General features: G+C 45.1%; 1 long non-coding RNA gene and 2 pseudogenes across 1 annotated transcript in view; 2 read left to right on the forward strand and 1 right to left on the reverse strand.

The window, feature by feature from the left end:
* LOC143807996 (uncharacterized) overlaps positions 1 to 19,841 on the reverse strand; it is a 177,916-nt gene that overhangs the window by 53,011 nt on the left and 105,064 nt on the right. The window lies entirely within an intron of this gene.
* LOC143810934 (U2 spliceosomal RNA) lies at positions 6,844 to 7,072 on the forward strand (annotated as a pseudogene).
* LOC143810983 (U2 spliceosomal RNA) lies at positions 8,330 to 8,548 on the forward strand (annotated as a pseudogene).

A 19,841-nucleotide genomic window follows, 5' to 3' on the forward strand; every position in this document is an offset into this window, starting at 1 on the left:
GTATGCTCCCTGGCTACTGTTAGTTGTGTGGTAGATTTAGCTCACGGTCAACTCGAGTTTCCATCACCCGAGAGCTCGTTCGTTACTTATGTGTTTTTTACGTTCCCTTGCCATTGGGAACCATGACAGAACTCCTTCAGTGCCATCAGACGCACCATAGCTCCCCATAGTGGCGGAGCCACAGTACTGCAACGACCAGGACTCTGGGGCGCTGCACTCCCCCCTGGTTAAACACAGTACTCCGGGACTGAGAAGAAAACAACAATACAAGTCAGCAAAAAGACATACAGTTTTGTTGAGTGCAATAACAATAAGTATACTTAAACAGAGCTTCCCTTTATGGGAGGTGAGGACACTTGAACGTTACAAACATAGTTAAATGTCATAGCAACATGCTACAAATAACTTGCTTTTACCCAACCGGGTAGGGTTGAGCGACCTTAGCTTTTTTAGGATCGAGGTGGGTTTTGTGAAACCCGACCTTCTCGGATGTCGGATCGTATGGAATCGGCCGATTCTACTGTAAAGTCGGGTTCCGGACCCGGAACACGAAACCCAATGTATGTCAATGAAATTATTTTTTTTTTCTCTCTCTCTCTCTCTCTCTCTCTCTCTCTCTCTCTCTCTCTCCTCCGTGCAAGGCATATGTTATTTTTTGACTCCGGAAATTACTACGTCCGAAAACGTAACATAGCACTATGATGCCGCAGGAGCCGGAACCTATGTCATCACGCTGCCCACAATTAATTGGCTCAAAAAAATGGCGGGGAAGGCGTCATTCGAAACGCGACTTTGGCGCCAAGTTCGCGTTCCACGTGGCCGACCCACACTGGGATCGGATCGGGTTTCATGAGACGCCGACTTTGCCAAAAGTCGGCGACTTATGAAAATGAACGACCCGTTTCGCTCAACCCTACAACCGGGTATTCTACTAAGTGCAAAATTGTTGAACAATAATTTAACATTGCCTTTGCGGACATACACTCTGAATCCACTAAAGACCTTCTTATAATCACATTATAAGGCAATTTAACTTTTTCATTCTCCTACTTTAAATCTGCAGGACCGCCTGTCCTAACGGCACCAGACCTTCTGCCTCTCCTTTCTGTTACAGGACCGCCCCGTTCAGCCCGGGCCTACTGCCTTTTCAACTACTATACACAGTATAGAACATAACATTACTTTCAGTTTAAGAGTACTGAGCCATTTCTATATGGCTCCTAGGAGGACTCAGGGTTCACCTTCTATCCTCATTGTCTATCAACATTATCAGCATTTCTTTACAATTAACTAGTTGGATACATATAACTTTCTCATGTAAACATTATCATCACTTTCTTTCATCAAACATTATTGCCACCTGTCTTAAAGCAATATCACCATTTAAGTACAACAAATGAACATCCCCTTTAAGAGGGGACCAAGTCTCTATGAGGTAGCATATCTTCTCAAGCTACCAGTCCATACTCGGCAAAGGTTCCAGTGTGGTATCTTCACAAAGAGTCCTTTTTGAAGTAAAACCAGTAGGGAGCACCTTTAATAAGGTGCAAACTATTTTCAAAAAGTTTGTATCATGCACTGTTCATGATTGCGGCAGTTCTGGAAACTTGTGCAAAACTTAGAAAAACAAACAAAACATTAGGGATCCCGAGTCAACAAAAGGAATCCCTTTAAAAGTTAACCCTGGACGGGTTTTAGCAACAAAATAATAGAACAGTAACTATTTACATTTATAAAGCATTCATGCTTACTCATTTTTCGGTAGAGAAGGTGGTTCTCCACCCCTGGCTGAGGCAGCACCCATGCTGGTAGTTGGTCTCTCAGGCGCCATCAGATCAGCCGGTGTCTGAATTTGAAGGCTAATCCTGCTTGCAAGTTCAGTAGCCGCTACAAGGCGTACGGTGGTGATAGGAACAAGATCTGGCAAATCGGGATCAGTCATGATCGGGGCAACAGGGGGCGCTCTCTCAGGCTCACACCGTCTAACGTTCCGGGCGCACCATCCTTGTGCATTCCGATGACGGGTGTAGGTCAACTGGTCCCCCCTTTGTAATGGGTCACCATCTCGACTGCAGCAGGGGGTTTTCACGTTGTAACTCGTAACAAAGACATCAGTTGGTAGCCCCGGTTCCTGTATGGAGCCCCATCCCCTCTTCGGGTGGTAGGCCAACACAGTTCCCCGCTTTACCACGTCTTTCCTGCCGTGCGCAGACTTTCTACGTTGTGTATCATGCTGTTCGGCCTCGTCTCGATCCTTCCAGTGGTGGATTAGACATTGCTTATATTGCTCCCAAGTGAGCACGGCAAGGGTGAGGCCGTCCTCCCGGGCTCCATCCGGCCCGGTCCAGGGGGTGTCCCACCGGAGGATCACTCCGTCTGGGCCCACATCTATGGGTTCTCCCATCTTGGTTGGTAGCGGAGGCACTAGCTTCCCCATCGTGTTAGAGGTGAGGATCACCCGCTCCACCAAGAAGGAACGATTATTACTGGGGAGAGGAGCGGTCACGGGAGCGGGATCGGTCAGGGGAGCCGGATCGGTCGGGAGAGCAGAATCGGCCGGGGGAGTAGGGGTGCCGTCCATACCTGCGCCTGATGTGATTCCACCGATGTCGATCTGTTCCGTTGACAAGGACGCTGATATCGGCTGCAGCCCGGACCGCGGCTCCTCCGGAGCCACCTCTCGATGTGGCTCCGCCCTCCATGGTTCCGTGGCTGGGATAGGTAGGCTCGGCTCCTCCACTGGCGGCTCCAAGGAGTTCAGGTCCTTCACCGGCGGTGGACGCGAGTCCGCCTCTGATGGGTGAGGGCAAGCCGGGATCACCTCGCCGTTGCTCGGGCACTTGCTGCTCATCGTCGCTGCCTGGCATTCGGCGGCAACACATGCACCTGGCTCCGCCATTTCTCCGAGGTCGGGCTCCTCCTTCACCTCGTTCCCGCCGTTGCAAATCAGGGGGCGGTTCTTCTCTGCTGCTGGGCAGGTCGTCCTCTCGCAGCAGGAGTAGGAGGGGGCGGTCACTACTTCTGGCGCCGTTTTGGTAGTCTCCTCCCATGGCACGCCCCCCTTCTTCTTTGGTGTAGCAATGGCGGCGGTTTTTGGCGGGAACTTTTGGCGGCAAACGACACAGCACAGTCTTTGCAATAAAGTACAGTCCAAGCACGATAAATCACAGTTCCAAGGCACACATGACCTGATTCTTCAGGCTTAAGTAGATCCTGTTCGTGACGCCAAAATGGAGCGCCCCCACTGCCGCAGGGCCGAGGGGTACCCGGTACCGGGCTCCTGAGTCTCTGCTCTGGGGTTGTCACGGTGGCTAGGCCCGGTTCGTGGCCCTGCCTGTCAGGGGGACGTCCGGTGAAAGAGTGGTGAATGATGGTGGTGGTGAGGCTGTGGTGCGATGCAGTAAATAACGAGGACACCAGGTTGCAGTCTCTTTACCTCTTTACTGAAGATCTCTGGGTCCTCAGTCCGGAATCCGGATAACCAGGCTACGCAAGTCCGGCCGGTCCAATGGCACCTCCAGAGTTCTCTTAGCAGGTGGAAATCTGTGCCTTCCTTCTAGCGCTATGTGTTGCGGTCCTTCCCTGCTGTGCTTACAGAAAGTCCCCACAACTGTTGTGTCTGTTTCTTAAGTTCCCTCACAACTCGATTAGATGATGTTCTGCTAATCCTCCGTCCCTCCCTGGTGTTCTGGTTGGGACGGCACCCGTTTGACGGGTAGGCTCGGAGCTCTTCCGGGACCCTAGAGTCGCCCCTCTCCACAAGTTGCCCCCCAAGACTGCATAGGTGATTTAAGTTAGACAGCCCGCCTTAGACTGACTGCCCTGCCGCTGTTTAGAGTATTGCTTGAAGCTGGATGTTGAAATACTCTCTCGGCGTTCCGGCCACCGGTAGTGCGCCTCAGTAGGGTGTTGCTTCGGTCTTACAGCACGACCCCTACTGGTATTCTCCTATTGCTTGATCTCGTTTCTCACTCAGCACAATCTATCTCGCTTCTCGTCCTTCCTTGGGCACCGCCGCTATCCTGAGCAGGCACGGTCCCGTTATGTTCGTTCAAGTTGCCCAGCCTCTGTCAGGATCCCACCCCTGACAGAGACCCTACTGTCTCTTCCCCCACAACACCCTCTGCCACAAGGTGTTGCCTGGTTCCAACCCAGTCAGCTTTCTAATCTAACTTCCTGCCTGACCCCCAGTTTACCCACTATGGTGGGGAGTGGCCTAGTGAATAGAACCCTTAGCTCCCCCCGGAGGCCCGGCTGTGAAATGTATTGGTGTCTGTGATACCTGATCAGATGAACTCCTTCAGTGCCATCAGACGCACCATAGCTCCCCATAGTGACGGAGCCACAGTACTGCAACGACCAGGACTCTGGGGCACTGCACAGTGATACTACATACTCTGTGACACTTTACTCAAAAGGAGACCATATGATAAAGGCTGTTTTACCGGTCGAAACGTCTAGCTGTCGCTTCTCTCATCACCGTTAATAAACATTCACCTGAAGCATACTTTTCCCATTGTATGAGTGCAGTGATTCCATATTGAACTTGTCCTTAATAATGGTAAGGAAATAAAGATCCAGTAGTAGCACATGCTGGAATTGAAGATACATAGTTAGTTCAAGACTCTCAGCAGCGTTTGTAGTGTGAACAAAAGCCAGAGAACAGTTTGATAAAGGGTTAGTTGCATGTCTGCACCAGTGAGAAAATGCAGATTGTCGAAGAAAACAGGAGTTTGATGACATGGTACTAGCTTAGAGTACTGTAGGGAGAAATTTCAAGGAGCAAAATACTGAACACAAAGCTTACTTAATACTCAGACACACATAAATGTCAGAATCAGTTTTGTCACACAGCAAAGGGTGGCAGCCAAACAGGAACGGAGCAGGTCCCAGACCATGAGCTGAGAAAAGTGAAGAACACATGTCAGGGAGAAGACGAGTGTGACACAGCATGGAAGTAGGGATGTATAACAACTAATGGCCACTGTTTGGTCATATGTCTAGTATAAAGGACCTACAGAAACAGCCATGCATTTCACAACTTCTATAAACTGCAATAGAATGTGATTGATAAATGCAGGTCCCATCTGGAAGGGAGAGCTTAAGTAAATGGGACAAAAATGCAAAAACTGATATACATATATAGCATTCTGTATAAAGAGCAGTGTGAACAATGACCCCTTCAAATAACTGATGTTGTGCTGAGAGTCAGACACATCTAATCTAATATAGATGGATTCTTAGGATAAAACAACAATTTTAAACAACTGAAAAACCCTTTGGACCTCCGCTGGCTTATGCGCTCAGTCGTATTTTTTTTGCCTTCCCCTGGATCAACATGTTAGGGCATGCTAGGCTATGGGTTGAACTAGATGGACTTAAAGTCTTCCTTCAACCTTAATAACTATGTAACTATGTAACTATGTATCTGCAACCCTTATAGATTTGCTACTGGTAAAGCCTGTAGATATGCCATGAATAAAAAATATTGAAAAATTATACTCTTTTAAAAAAGAAATGTGGAAACAATTTAAAATGCCTAGTACAGGGCATGAGATCCAAAGAACACAAAATGGAGAACAACACTCATGGTGTGCACAAGGCAAAACACAATAACACTTATGCACTGAATGCTCCGTCAGGTTGTTTAACAAAGAGGCACCCATGTAGTATCCCCATAGCAGTGTCTGCCAACATGTCCACCATTAATAAGTACCTATCCCTGCCATTGCATGGCATTCTACTCATTGCAACTTCCCCTCACTCTCATGTATTGTATTGCGTTCAATATGAAATCTATCAATCAGTCAATCAATCAATCTCTCTTTACTGGTTGCAACCGGCGTGTGAAGATTTGGACATGTATTTGGCCTTTGTTACAGTGTTGCAAATAGACCATCTACAAAGTTAGGCCCCTTGCTATCAGTACTTAGTGCTTTCATTTAAGTAACCCATGAGTAGTTCTGCCATACATACCACATTTGTGACAGCATGATTTCTTTTGTAAAACATTGTCTCCCTCTTGTGGACCATTGACTCTTAAATTTGGTGTATATGTATTTAAAGAAGGGAAAAATTGTGTCTGTGCTGATCTTGAATATGCTGCCTATCTACACCTGTGTGAGTATTCTAATGCTTTCTAGCAACCAGGTGCACTGCCTGCATTAGATAGAATCTGCGCGCTGAACCCTCACGTGTCACAATGGGCCCTGGCCATGGACTGGAACCCTCACGTGTCACATTGGGCCCTTGGCCATGGTCTGTAACCCTCACGTGTCACAATGGGCCCTTGGACATGGTCTGGAACCCTCACGTGTCACAATGGGCTGGAACTCTCACGTGTCACAATGGGCCCTTGGCCTATAAAAGGCAGTGCGGTGGCAGTCTTCTTCAGTCTGCTGCTGGAGCAGTGGGGGCAGCATGGTGATAGGTAGGCAGCAGGGCCTATACCCGGCATCAGGAGAGCAAAGGGAAGACAGCTGCTAGCTTGTTTGTTTTTTTATTTTCCCTCTCGCACACCTCCTCCTGGCACTCAGTAGTGCACATTGGAACAAAGGCTTGGAACAAAGGGGGAGGGTTGCAATAGGTGGGGTTATGCAGATTAAAAAACGGTGGCTCACAGCTTGAACAAACAGCAGAACTGTCATTGTGAAGGCGTCCGGTTTGCTAAAATGTCCTCCTCAGGGCAATCTTTTGCTCCATCTCCCCAAAGGGTATCAGTGTTAGGCCCTGGTGTGGCACAAGTGCGACGCGATTTCTGGTTATTTCTTCTCAGCCTTTTGGCTAGGATCAAGGATCAGTGTTAGGCCTTGGTGTGGTGAAAGTGCTAAACCATATCTGGTTATCGCTGCTCGGCCTTTTGGCTGAAACCGTCGTCGTTGTCGCCGCCGCCGCCACCACTCAAGATCAAGTGTAGCACCTGTGCTTATCAGTTTAATATCTGATACGTCTCCTATTTGGGGACCGTATATTAAATGGATTTTTAGAACAGGGAGATGGGAAAAAGAGCTCGCTCTGTCCACTCCACACTTTGAGCTGTTATTGCGGTATCTCCGGGAACAGTGCATTCCTTCTCTGATCCGGCTTCCAAATACAGATTGAATTGAAATCAGCACAAGTTGTGCTATAACCCATTCTGTGAATTCTTTTCAGGGTCAAAGTTGCACATTTCGGATGCCAAAATGCATTTTGCTTGATTTAACTTGACCAATTGCAACATTTTCTGTGCGCATTGTTTGCTCCTATGCATGTCAGGCATTGTATTGCGTTCAATATGAAATCTATCAATCAGTCAATCAATCAATCTCTCTTTACTGGTTGCAACCGGCATGTGAAGATGTGGACATGTATTTGGCCTTTGTTACAGTGTTGCAAATAGACCATCTACAAAGTTAGGCCCCTTGCTATCAGTACTTAGTGCTTTCATTTAAGTAACCCATGAGTAGTTCTGCCATACATACCACATTTGTGACAGCATGATTTCTTTTGTAAAACATTGTCTCCCTCTTGTGGACCATTGACTCTTAAATTTGGTGTATATGTATTTAAAGAAGGGAAAAATTGTGTCTGTGCTGATCTTGAATATGCTGCCTATCTACACCTGTGTGAGTATTTTAATGCTTTCTAGCAACCAGGTGCACTGCCTGCATTAGATAGAATCTGCGCGCTGAACCGTCACGTGTCACAATGGGCCCTTGGCCATGGTCTGGAACCCTCACGTGTCACAATGGGCCCTTGGCCATGGTCTGGAACCCTCACGTGTCACAATGGGCCCTTGGACATGGTCTGGAACCCTCACGTGTCACAATGGGCTGGAACTCTCACGTGTCACAATGGGCCCTTGGCCTATAAAAGGCAGTGCGGTGGCAGTCCTCTTCAGTCTGCTGCTGGAGCAGCGGCGGGCAGCATGGTGATAGGTAGGCAGCAGGGCCTATACCCGGCATCAGGAGAGCAAAGGGAAGACAGCTGCTCGCTTGTTTGTTTTTTGATTTTCCCTCTCGCACACCTCCTCCTGGCACTCAGTAGTGCACATTGGAACAAAGGCTTGGAACAAAGGGGGAGGGTTGCAACAGGTGGGGTTATGCAGATTAAAAACGAGTGGCTCACAGCTTGAACAAACAACAGAACTGTCATTGTGAAGGCGTCCGGTTTGCTAAAATGTCCTCCTCAGGGCAATCTTTTGCTCCATTTCCCCAAAGGGTATCAGTGTTAGGCCTTGGTGCGGCACAAGTGTGAAATGATTTCTGTTTATTGCTTCTCGTCCTTTTGGCTAGGATCAAGGATCAGTGTTAGGCCTTGGTGTGGTGAAAGTGCTAAACCATATCTGGTTATCGCTGCTCGGCCTTTTGGCTGAAATCGTCGTTGCCGCCACCACTCAAGATCAAGTGTAGCACCTGTTCTTATCAGTTTAATATCTGATATGTCGCCTATTTTGGGACCATATATTAAATGGATTTTTAGAACAGGGAGGTAAGCAACTACACAGATCGCTCATATATGCCTTCCACTTCTTACTGATCAGGGTAGATAATAGAGATGAGGACAACATCATCTAAACTGTGCTGCGGAATCCATATATATAGGTGCTTCTCACAAAATTAGAATATCATCAAAAATTTTATTTTTTCCAGTTCTTCAATACAAAAAGTGAAACCGAGTGATCTATTTCAAGTGTTTATTTCTGTTAATGTTGATGATTTTGGCTTACAGCCAATGAAAACCCAAAAGTCATTATTTCAGTAAATTAGAATACTTTACAACACCAGCTTGAAAAATGATTCTAAAATCCGAAATGTTGGCCTACTGAAATGTATGTTCAGTAAATGCACTCAGGGTTTGGGACTCCCTTTGCATTAATTACTGCATCAATGTGGCGTGCCATGGAGGTTAACAACCTGTGGCACTGCTAAGGTGTTATGGAAGCCCAGATTGCTTTGAGAGCGGTCTTCAGCTCGTCTGCACTGTTGGGTCTGGTGTCTCTCATCTTCCTCTTGACAATTTTCCATAGATTCTCTATGGGATTAAGGTCAGGCGAGTTTGCTGGCCAATCAAGAACAGTGATACTGCTGTTTTTAAACCAGGTATTGGTACTTTTGGCAGTGTGAACACGTGCCAAGTCCTGCTGGATAATTAAATTTCCATCTCCATCACTGTGTCAAGCCACTCATGGCCAATAGACAACGCCAGAAGCGTCTTACCTGGGCCAAGGAGTAAAAAGAACTGGACTGTTGCTCAGTGGTCTAAGGTGTTGTTTTCACATGAAAGTAAATGTTGAAATTAATTTGGAAATCAAGGTCCCAGAGTCTGGAGGAAGAGTGGAGAGGCACACAATCCAAGCTGCTTGAGGTCTAGTGTGAAGTTTCCACAATTAGAGATGGTTTGGGGAACCATGTCATCTGCTGGTGTAGGTCCACTGTGTTTTATCAAGACCAAAGTCAGCGCAGCTGTCTACCAGGAAATTTTAGAGCACTTCATACTTCTGTCTGCCAGCAAGCTTTTTGGAGATGGAAATTTTATTCTCCAGCTTGACTTTGCACGTGTCCACAATGCCAAAAGTACCAATACCTGGTTTAAAAACAACAGTATCACCGTGCTTGATTGGCTAGCAACTCACCTGACAATAACCCATAGAGAATCTATGGGGTATTGTCAAGAGGAAAATGAGAGACACCAGACCCAACAATGCAGACAAGCTGAAGTGTCATGATCTCTGCAGGCAGAGATCATAGCAAGCCTATAGAGGGACAAGCTCTCGGAAGATGGAACTATACTGACCATGAACTAAGCCTGCCGCGCAACTAGAAATAGCCAGGTAGCATTTCCTATTTATCGCTAGATGCCCAGCTCTGGCCTAAGACCTAAATAGCTAGCAGAGGGAAATATAAGACCTGGCTCACCTCTAGAGAAATATTCCAAAGAAGACAGTAGCCCCCCACATATAATGACGGTGAGTTCAGATGAAACAACAAACGCAGCAGGAAAATAGTCTTAGCAAATTTGAGGTCCGCTTACTAGATAGCAGAAGACAGATAGTATACTTTCATGGTCAGCAGAAAAACACTAACAAAACACCATCCAGAGATTACCTTAAACTCTGGCATTAACTCATAACGCCAGAGTAGCAATCCCTGATCAACGAGAGCTTTCCAGACACAGTAACAAAACTTCAGCTGTGAACTGGAACAAATAGGCAAAACAAAACATGGACAAAAGTCCAACTTATCTAGTAGTTGTCTAGAAGCAGGAACAAGCACTGAGAGGCATCAGATAACATTGTTGACCGGCAAGAAACCACCAGAGAAATGAGCTTAAATAGCGACACCCACTACTGATGGAACCAGGTGAAACAGGAAAGAGGATGACAAGTCCAATTCCACAAGCGGCCACCGGGGGAGCCCAGAATCCAAATTCACAACAGTACCCCCCCCTCAAGGAGGGGGCACCGAACCCTCACCAGATCCACCAGGGCGACCAGGATGAGCCCTATGGAAGGCACGAACAAGATCAGAAGCATGAACATCAGATGCATTGACCCAAGAATTATCCTCCTGGCCGTAACCCTTCCAGTTGACCAGATACTGGAGTCTCCGTCTGGAAACACGAGAGTCCAAAATTTTCTCCACAACGTACTCCAACTCACCCTCAACCAACACCGGAGCAGGAAGCTCAACTGAAGGTACAACAGGTACCTCATACCTGCGCAATAACGACCGATGAAAAACGTTATGAATGGAAAAGGACGCAGGGAGGTCCAAACGGAAAGAAACAGGATTAAGAATCTCCAATATTCTATAAGGGCCGATGAACCGAGGTTTAAACTTAGGAGAAGAGACCCTCATAGGGACAAAACGAGAAGACAACCACACCAAATCTCCAACAGAAAGCCGAGAACCAACACGACGATGACGGTTGGCAAAACGCTGAGTCTTCTCCTGGGACAACTTCAAATTGTCCATAACCTGCCCCCAGATGTGATGCAATCTCTCCACCACCGCATCCACTCCAGGACAATCCGAGGATTCCACCTGACCGGAGGAAAATCGAGGGTGAAACCCCGAATTACAGAAAAACGGGGACACCAAGGTGGAAGAGCTGGCCCGATTATTGAGGGCGAACTCTGCCAATGGCAAAAAAGCAACCCAATCATCCTGGTCAGCAGAGACAAAACACCTCAGATATGTCTCCAGGGTCTGATTAGTCCGCTCGGTCTGGCCATTAGTCTGAGGGTGAAAAGCAGATGAAAAAGACAAATCTATGCCCATCCTAGCACAGAATGCCCGCCAAAATCTAGACACAAATTGGGTACCTCTGTCAGAAACAATATTCTCAGGAATACCGTGCAATCGGACAACATTCTGAAAAAACAGAGGAACCAACTCAGAAGAAGAAGGCAACTTGGGCAGAGGAACCAAATGGACCATTTTAGAGAAACGGTCACAGACCACCCAGATGACAGACATCTTCTGGGAAACAGGCAGATCTGAAATAAAATCCATCGAGATGTGTGTCCAAGGCCTCCTAGGAATAGGCAAGGGCATCAGCAGTCCGCTAGCCCGAGAACTACAAGACTTGGCCCGAGCACAAACGTCACATGACTGCACAAAGACTCGCACATCTCGTGACAGGGAAGGCCACCAGAAGGATCTTGCCACCAAATCCCTGGTACCAAAAATTCCGGGATGACCTGCCAATGCAGAAGAATGTACCTCAGAGATGACTCTGCTGGTCCAATCATCCGGAACAAACAGTCTATCAGGCGGACAACGATCCGGTCTATCCGCCTGAAACTCTTGCAAGGACCGCCGCAGATCAGGAGAAACGGCCGACAAAATTACTCCCTCCCTAAGGATACCTGTGGGTTCAGAATTACCAGGAGAGTCCGGGTCAAAACTCCTAGAAAGGGCATCTGCCTTAACATTCTTAGAACCCGGTAGGTATGACACCACAAAATTAAAGCGAGAAAAAAATAAAGACCAGCGCGCCTGTCTAGGATTCAGGCGTCTGGCAGTCTCAAGATAAATCAAATTTTTGTGGTCAGTCAATACCACCACCTGATGCCTAGCCCCCTCGAGCCAATGGCGCCACTCCTCAAACGCCCACTTCATGGCCAAAAGCTCCCGATTCCCAACATCATAATTCCGCTCTGCGGGCGAAAATTTGCGAGAAAAGAAGGCACAAGGCCTAATGACGGAGCAGTCGGAACCTTTCTGCGACAACACTGCCCCAGCTCCGATCTCCGAAGCGTCAACCTCAACCTGAAAAGGCAGATTCACATCAGGCTGACGCAACACAGGGGCAGAGGCAAAACGGCGCTTAAGCTCCTGAAAGGCCTCTACAGCATGAGGGGACCAATTAGCAACATCAGCGCCTTGTCTGGTCAAATCAGTCAGTGGTTTAACGACATCCGAAAAACCAGCAATAAATCGGCGGTAAAAGTTGGCAAAGCCCAAAAATCTCTGAAGACCCTTAAGAGAGGAGGGCTGAGTCCAGTCACAAATAGCTTGCACCTTGACAGGATCCATCTCAATGGAAGAGGGAGAAAAAATATACCCCAAAAAGGAAATTTTCTGGACCCCAAAAACGCACTTAGACCCCTTCACACATAAAGAATTAGACCGCAGAACCTGAAAAACTCTCCTGACCTGCTGGACATGAGAGTCCCAGTCATCAGAAAAAATCAGAATATCATCCAGATATATTATCATAAATTTATCCAGAAAATTGCGGAAAATATCATGCATAAAAGACTGGAAAACTGAAGGGGCATTAGAAAGACCAAAAGGCATGACCAAATACTCAAAGTGGCCCTCGGGCGTATTAAATGCGGTCTTCCACTCATCCCCCTGCCTGATCCGCACCAAATTATACGCCCCACGAAGATCAATTTTAGAGAACCACTTAGCACCCTCTATACGAGCAAACAAATCAGTAAGCAATGGCAATGGGTATTGATACTTAACAGTGATCTTATTCAGAAGCCGATAATCAATACATGGTCTCAAAGAGCCGTCTTTTTTTGAGACAAAGAAAAACCCAGCTCCCAAAGGAGAAGAAGATGGACGAATATGTCCCTTTTCCAAAGACTCCTTTATATATTCCCGCATAGCAGCATGTTCCGGCACAGACAGATTAAACAAACGACCCTTTGGATATTTACAACCCGGTATCAAATCTATGGCACAATCGCACTCACGGTGCGGAGGTAACGACCCAAGCTTGGGTTCGTCAAAGACGTCTTGATAATCAGAGAGGAACTCAGGGACTTCAGAGGGAATGGACGACGAAATAGAAACCAAAGGTAAGTCCCCATGAATACCCTTACATCCCCAGCTCAACACAGACATTGCTCTCCAGTCCAAGACTGGGTTGTGAGACTGCAACCATGGCAATCCCAGTACCAAATCGTCATGTAAATTATACAGCACCAGGAAACGAATAATCTCCTGGTGATCCGGATTGATACGCATGGTTACTTGTGTCCAGTATTGTGGTTTATTATTAGCCAATGGGGTGGAGTCAATCCCCTTCAGAGGAATAAGAGTCTCCAAAGGCTCTAAATCAAAACCACAACGATTGGCAAAGGACCAATCCATAAGACTCAGAGCGGCGCCAGAGTCAACATAGGCGTCCGTGGCAATGGATGACAAAGAGCAAATCAGGGTTACAGACAAAATAAACTTAGACTGAATGGTGCCAATGGAAACAGACTTATCAAGCTTCTTTGTACGCCTAGAGCATGCTGATATAACATGAGTAGAATCCCCACAATAGAAACACAATCCATTCTTCCGTCTAAAATTCTGTCGCTCGCTCCTGGACAGAATTCTATCACACTGCATACTTTCTGGCGTCTTTTCCATAGACACCGCCAGATGGTGCACCGGTTTGCGCTCCCGCAGACGCCTATCAATCTGAATAGCCATTGTCATAGACTCATTCAGACCTGCAGGCACAGGGAACCCCACCATAACATCCTTAACGGCATCAGAGAGACCTTCTCTGAAAGTTGCCGCCAAGGCGCACTCATTCCACTGAGTAAGCACAGACCATTTACGGAATTTTTGGCAGAAAACTTCAGCTTCGTCTTGCCCCTGAGATAGTGCCATCAAAGTTTTTTCTGCCTGAAGTTCCAAATGAGGTTCCTCATAAAGCAAGCCCAAGGCCAGAAAAAACGCATCCACATCGCGTAACGCAGGATCCCCTGCTGGCAATGAGAAGGCCCAATCTTGAGGGTCACCCCTGAGCAAGGAAATCACAATCCTAACCTGCTGAGCAGGGTCTCCAGCTGAACGAGACTTCAGGGACAAATAAAGCTTACAATTATTTCGGAAATTCTGGAAGCTAGCTCTATTCCCTGTGAAGAACTCCGGTAAAGGAATTCTCGGCTCAGATACCGGAGCATGTACCACAAAATCTTGTAAATTTTGTACTTTCGTGATGAGATTATTCAAACCCACAGTTACACTCTGGAGATCCATTATTGTCAGGTGCACACAGAGCCATACAGAGATTAGGAGGAGAGAGAGAAAAAAAAGACTGCAGCAAGGCAGACTGGAGGAAAAAAAAAAAAAAAAATTCCAGCAGACTTCTAATAACTCTCCTTTCTCAACCTGGGTCTTTAACACTTTATTGGCCGGTCAAACTATCATGATCTCTGCAGGCAGAGATCATAGCAAGCCTATAGAGGGACAAGCTCTCGGAAGATGGAACTATACTGACCATGAACTAAGCCTGCCGCGCAACTAGAAATAGCCAGGTAGCATTTCCTATTTATCGCTAGATGCCCAGCTCTGGCCTAAGACCTAAATAGCTAGCAGAGGGAAATATAAGACCTGGCTCACCTCTAGAGAAATATTCCAAAGAAGACAGTAGCCCCCCACATATAATGACGGTGAGTTCAGATGAAACAACAAACGCAGCAGGAAAATAGTCTTAGCAAATTTGAGGTCCGCTTACTAGATAGCAGAAGACAGATAGTATACTTTCATGGTCAGCAGAAAAACACTAACAAAACACCATCCAGAGATTACCTTAAACTCTGGCATTAACTCATAACGCCAGAGTAGCAATCCCTGATCAACGAGAGCTTTCCAGACACAGTAACAAAACTTCAGCTGTGAACTGGAACAAATAGGCAAAACAAAACATGGACAAAAGTCCAACTTATCTAGTAGTTGTCTAGAAGCAGGAACAAGCACTGAGAGGCATCAGATAACATTGTTGACCGGCAAGAAACCACCAGAGAAATGAGCTTAAATAGCGACACCCACTACTGATGGAACCAGGTGAAACAGGAAAGAGGATGACAAGTCCAATTCCACAAGCGGCCACCGGGGGAGCCCAGAATCCAAATTCACAACACTGAAGGCTGCTATCAAAGCAACCTGGGCTTCCATAACACCTCAGCAGTGCCACTGGCTGCTCACCTTCATGCTATGCCACATTAATACAGTAATTGATGCAAAAGGAGCCCTGACCAAGTATTGAGTGTTATTAAGTATTCTAACTTACTGATATAATGACTTTTGCGTTTTCATTGGCTGTAAGCCATGATCATCAACATTAACAGAAATAAACACATGAAATAGATCATGTTTGTAATAACTCTATATAATAAGGTTCAGTTTTTCTAATGAAGAACTGAAATAGATAAACTTTTTGATGATATTCTAATTTTGTGAGAAGCACCTGTATGTATGCTCTGTCTGTGATAAAGAGGAAGCTGTCATGGTTTGGACAAGGTTAATGCCCTGCTTTCTCCGCCGTTCTGCTCCGGGTGTAACTACTGCTGGGAGGCTACTCACCGCACAAAGGGAGCCCAGAGCAGAATGGCAAAGAACTCACCGGGTAGCAAGCAGGACCTGAACCATGTGACAGAGGGGGAGTAGCCAGGGGCAAAGCCAGGTGCTGGGGTGCAAAGGAGGTCAATAACCAGGTGATAAGTGAGGTACTGGTGGGTGAGACAGAAGGATAGTAAGGTGGAAGCCGGAGGTCAGAAAGCCGAGAGAATCAAACACCAGATCGAATACAGAGAGCAAACAACACAGTATGCACACGCACACAAAGGGGTCAGACACTCAGACAGAACAAAAGTATAATTGACAGAGAATCCTAGTCCAGAGTGGGTATAAATATCCCTCCCAGATCCAAAAGGAGGCCAAAACAATTAACCCTGAAAGGGCAGGGCATTAACCCTGTCTAAACCATGATAGTATCTGGATATCTGGCATGGATGGCCCGCACCAGACGATCGGCGTGCACCGTACTGGCCAGAACCCATGACCGATCCTCAAAAGAATACCCTTTCCAATATATCAAATACTGGAGCTTCCGGCGCACCCACCGAGAGTCAATGATGTGCCCCACCTCGTACTCCAGCTGTCCCTCTACCAATACTGGTGGAGTAGCGGATAAAGAATCTTCCCTAACCATCCCCATTGGCTTTAACAGGGACCTGTGGAAGACATCAGATATTTTGAAGAGGGTGGGCAGCTGTAGTCTGTAGGCCACCGGATTGACTACCTCCACAATTTTGTATGGACCAATAAACTTGGGATCAAGCTTCATAGAGGGAATCTTAAGCTTGAAATTATGGGTGGATAACCACACCTCCCCTACTACAAACGCTGGACCTGGCACCCTCATCCTGTCTGCAAATTGTTTGTACCTATTACGGGCTTTAGAGATGTTTGTCTGAACCTCCCTCCAAAGAGTTCTCAAACGTTGTACCATGCATTCGGCTCCAGGACAACCAGAATCCATGCAGGAAAATTCCCCAAAATGTGGGTCAAACCCATAGTTGACCTGAAAGGGAAAATTTCCAGTGGACTGACTCACGAGAGTTGAACGCAAATTCTGCCATGGGCAATGCCTCACACCAGTCCTCCTGTCTGGAAGAGGCCAGGCATCTCAGAATTTTCTCCAAAGATTGGTTCATGCATTCAGTCTGTCTATTAGACTCCTGGTGATAGGCAGAGAATCAAACTGACCAGATTGAGCACGGAGAGCAAACAAACAGCACAGTATGCACACCAGGGGGTCAGACACTCAGACAGAATTAAAGTATAACTGACAGAGAATCCTAGTCCAGAGTGGGTATAAATATCCCTCCCAGATCCAAAAGGAGGCCAAAACAATTAACCCTGAGAGAACAGGGCATTAACCCTGTCCAAACCATGACAGAAGCATTGCAGATAGCTAATAATGTCTTATCATATATAATGCAAATCCTGCCTCTTCAGCTGCTATGGCATTACACCTTGCTGAACCTTTTATTTCCACATCTTGTGATTTATAGGTCAGACATTCTTAAAGTCAATATAACAAGATGAAAAAAATATATACAAGGAGATAAGAAACGATGCAAATGATCAGCTAGGCACATGTTGGTCAGTAATAGATGTACGTTCAACATCCTAGTGATGAGACCTGACGGCATAGAAATAAGTGTTAAGAGCACTCTCTGACATCTGTTCCCGCTGATCAGTTTAATTTGTTTTTCTATTTTTTTTTTTTTTTAATCCCTGATCAGAACATTTTTTTTGCCTTTTTATCCTTCTAAAACAAGAAGTATTGTGTTTAACAATTTTGATGCCGTAAAAATTATTGTGAAGTCCTACAGCCCCAGTTGCAATAAATCACTTCAAAATATCTTGTTATTTTAGTTGCTTTGCAACATTTCCATAGAAATCTCTGCTTCACAAGGTCCTTACTTTGCATGGCCAGAGGGGCCCAGTTGGCCTTCGTATCTAACACAACTAAAAATTATTTTTCTATGTAACCGCTCAAGGCACTAATGTCTAATATCTGCTTTAAATATAGCCCTTAATAGCTGCATGGCTTTACAGCCTTGATATCAGCATGGTATACTTAGGTTTTACATTTTTTTTTTAAATGATATAAAACAATTACATACCATGTGAATGTAACATATCTCAATTTGCTTCTGGTAACTTTGTTTGCTACTCTTTATTTTAAAGCTTTAAGCTAAGAACTTTGAGGTTAGTATCCTATTGAGTCATCTGCCAGCGGGTATATTGTAGATTCAAAGTACAAAGTATCACTGTGTTCTGCTACAGCTTCCTAGCAAGAATATTACATCAACTTTCTTCAGTGCCAATCTATAATGTTTTACATTATTAACAGTATCTGGTGCCCAATGTAATGGATTTGGAAATCAAGGGAATGGCTCAGAGAATAATACTAGATATATGACTATTCTGGCAGGTCTGTAATACAACGCCTGTAATTAAGTAGCCTAAATGTCTAACATCAATCTCTAGTAGATATTCATATTTTTTATGTAAACTCTCATCTGCATAATTCTGTCACATTGTATGTAATGATGTCTGTTGTGATAATCATTGGTAGAAACCATTGTTCTAATAACCGCAAATGATGCACTCTTTAGGAATTTATGAGCATGCTGTAAATTAAAGGATTTTTTTCTATATGTGGAAGTAGGTCGTGTATGAAATATTAAAGAGAAATCATTAGAGTAGATTAAAATGATACAGGCAGGATTTATAATGCATATCGTTTAACTGAACTGAATAGATCACTTTTTTATATATATTTTACGGTGCTTTTAGAAGAAAACTTTTTCCCTTACAGCAGTACAACAGTCTTGCAAACTGATAGGACAGCCAGAAATGTTAGTTGATACCTGAAATCTATATAAAGTGCTTCAAACTCAACCTCCTTTGTGTAACGATCTATATAAAAGTTTGTCCTTGTAAACAACTCCGGTCTTGATGAACTGGACTTTTGGGTGTATTTATTACACAGGTCAACAAAAAAATTTTTTTTTTCTGGTGTCCAAAATATTTTAATGAATTTGGGGTATTTTTGGGGTGCTGATTCTGAATATGTCATCAGTTTTGCCAGATTGGCTCAAGTTTTTGAGATTTTTGGTATCTTATTTATAGCACTTGTTGGTAAATGCGAACGCATCATCTCATTAATTTCTTTGGATTAGTACTTGAACTGAGCAGTTCTCAATATAGTTTTGTGTTAATTAGTGTTCTAAAAGTTTGTTCATAGCTTGATTTTTGCGCTAACTTTATGTTGTTGTCTGTTTTCCAGTGAAAAGCATGAACTCATCAAGAAGAAGTTGTCTTAACGATCCAGACTCATTCTGTTACATTTGTGGTGAATACACACTGCCAAAACATAGAAGAAACATAACAGACTTCGTAAAAAAAGTGTATTTTGCCTATTTTGGGGTTATGCTTGGGGACCAAGACAAGTTTTGGGCACCACACATAGTGTGCAAAGCATGTATCGAATTATTACGAAAATGGAGCAAAGGACAAAGAAAAAGCTTCAAATTTGGTGTTCCAATGGTGTGGAGAGAGCCAAAAAATCATCATGATGACTGTTATTTATGGTAAACACAGGTACAGGCACATCTTCACAATGAGGGACAGGCCTTCTTGCAGATTCCATGTTACTCCCATTTTCGTTTCTTATGCTTATTGAATCCTTGCACTTGCACTGCACAGAAATAACAGTCATCATGATGACTGGCAAAATTTGGCAAATTTTTTTTGTTGACCTGTGTTATTGTTATTATTATTATTTATTTTATTATCTTTTTTCAATTAGCATTTTCTATGATTCTATTAAAATTTTGATGGCTTTAATAATACAGTTAAATAAGTTGTCCACTACTTTAACCCCTTCATCCCCGAAGCCAGTTTTCACCTTCATGACCAGGCCAAATTTTACAATTATGACCAGTGTCACTTTATGTGGTAATAACTCTAGAAAGCTTCAACGGATCCCAGTGATTCTGAGAATGTTTTTTTCTGGACATATCGTATTTCATCATAGTGGTAAAA

The sequence above is a fragment of the Ranitomeya variabilis genome, chromosome 2 (genome assembly GCF_051348905.1).
Source record: "Ranitomeya variabilis isolate aRanVar5 chromosome 2, aRanVar5.hap1, whole genome shotgun sequence".
Taxonomy (NCBI): Eukaryota; Metazoa; Chordata; class Amphibia; order Anura; family Dendrobatidae; genus Ranitomeya; species Ranitomeya variabilis.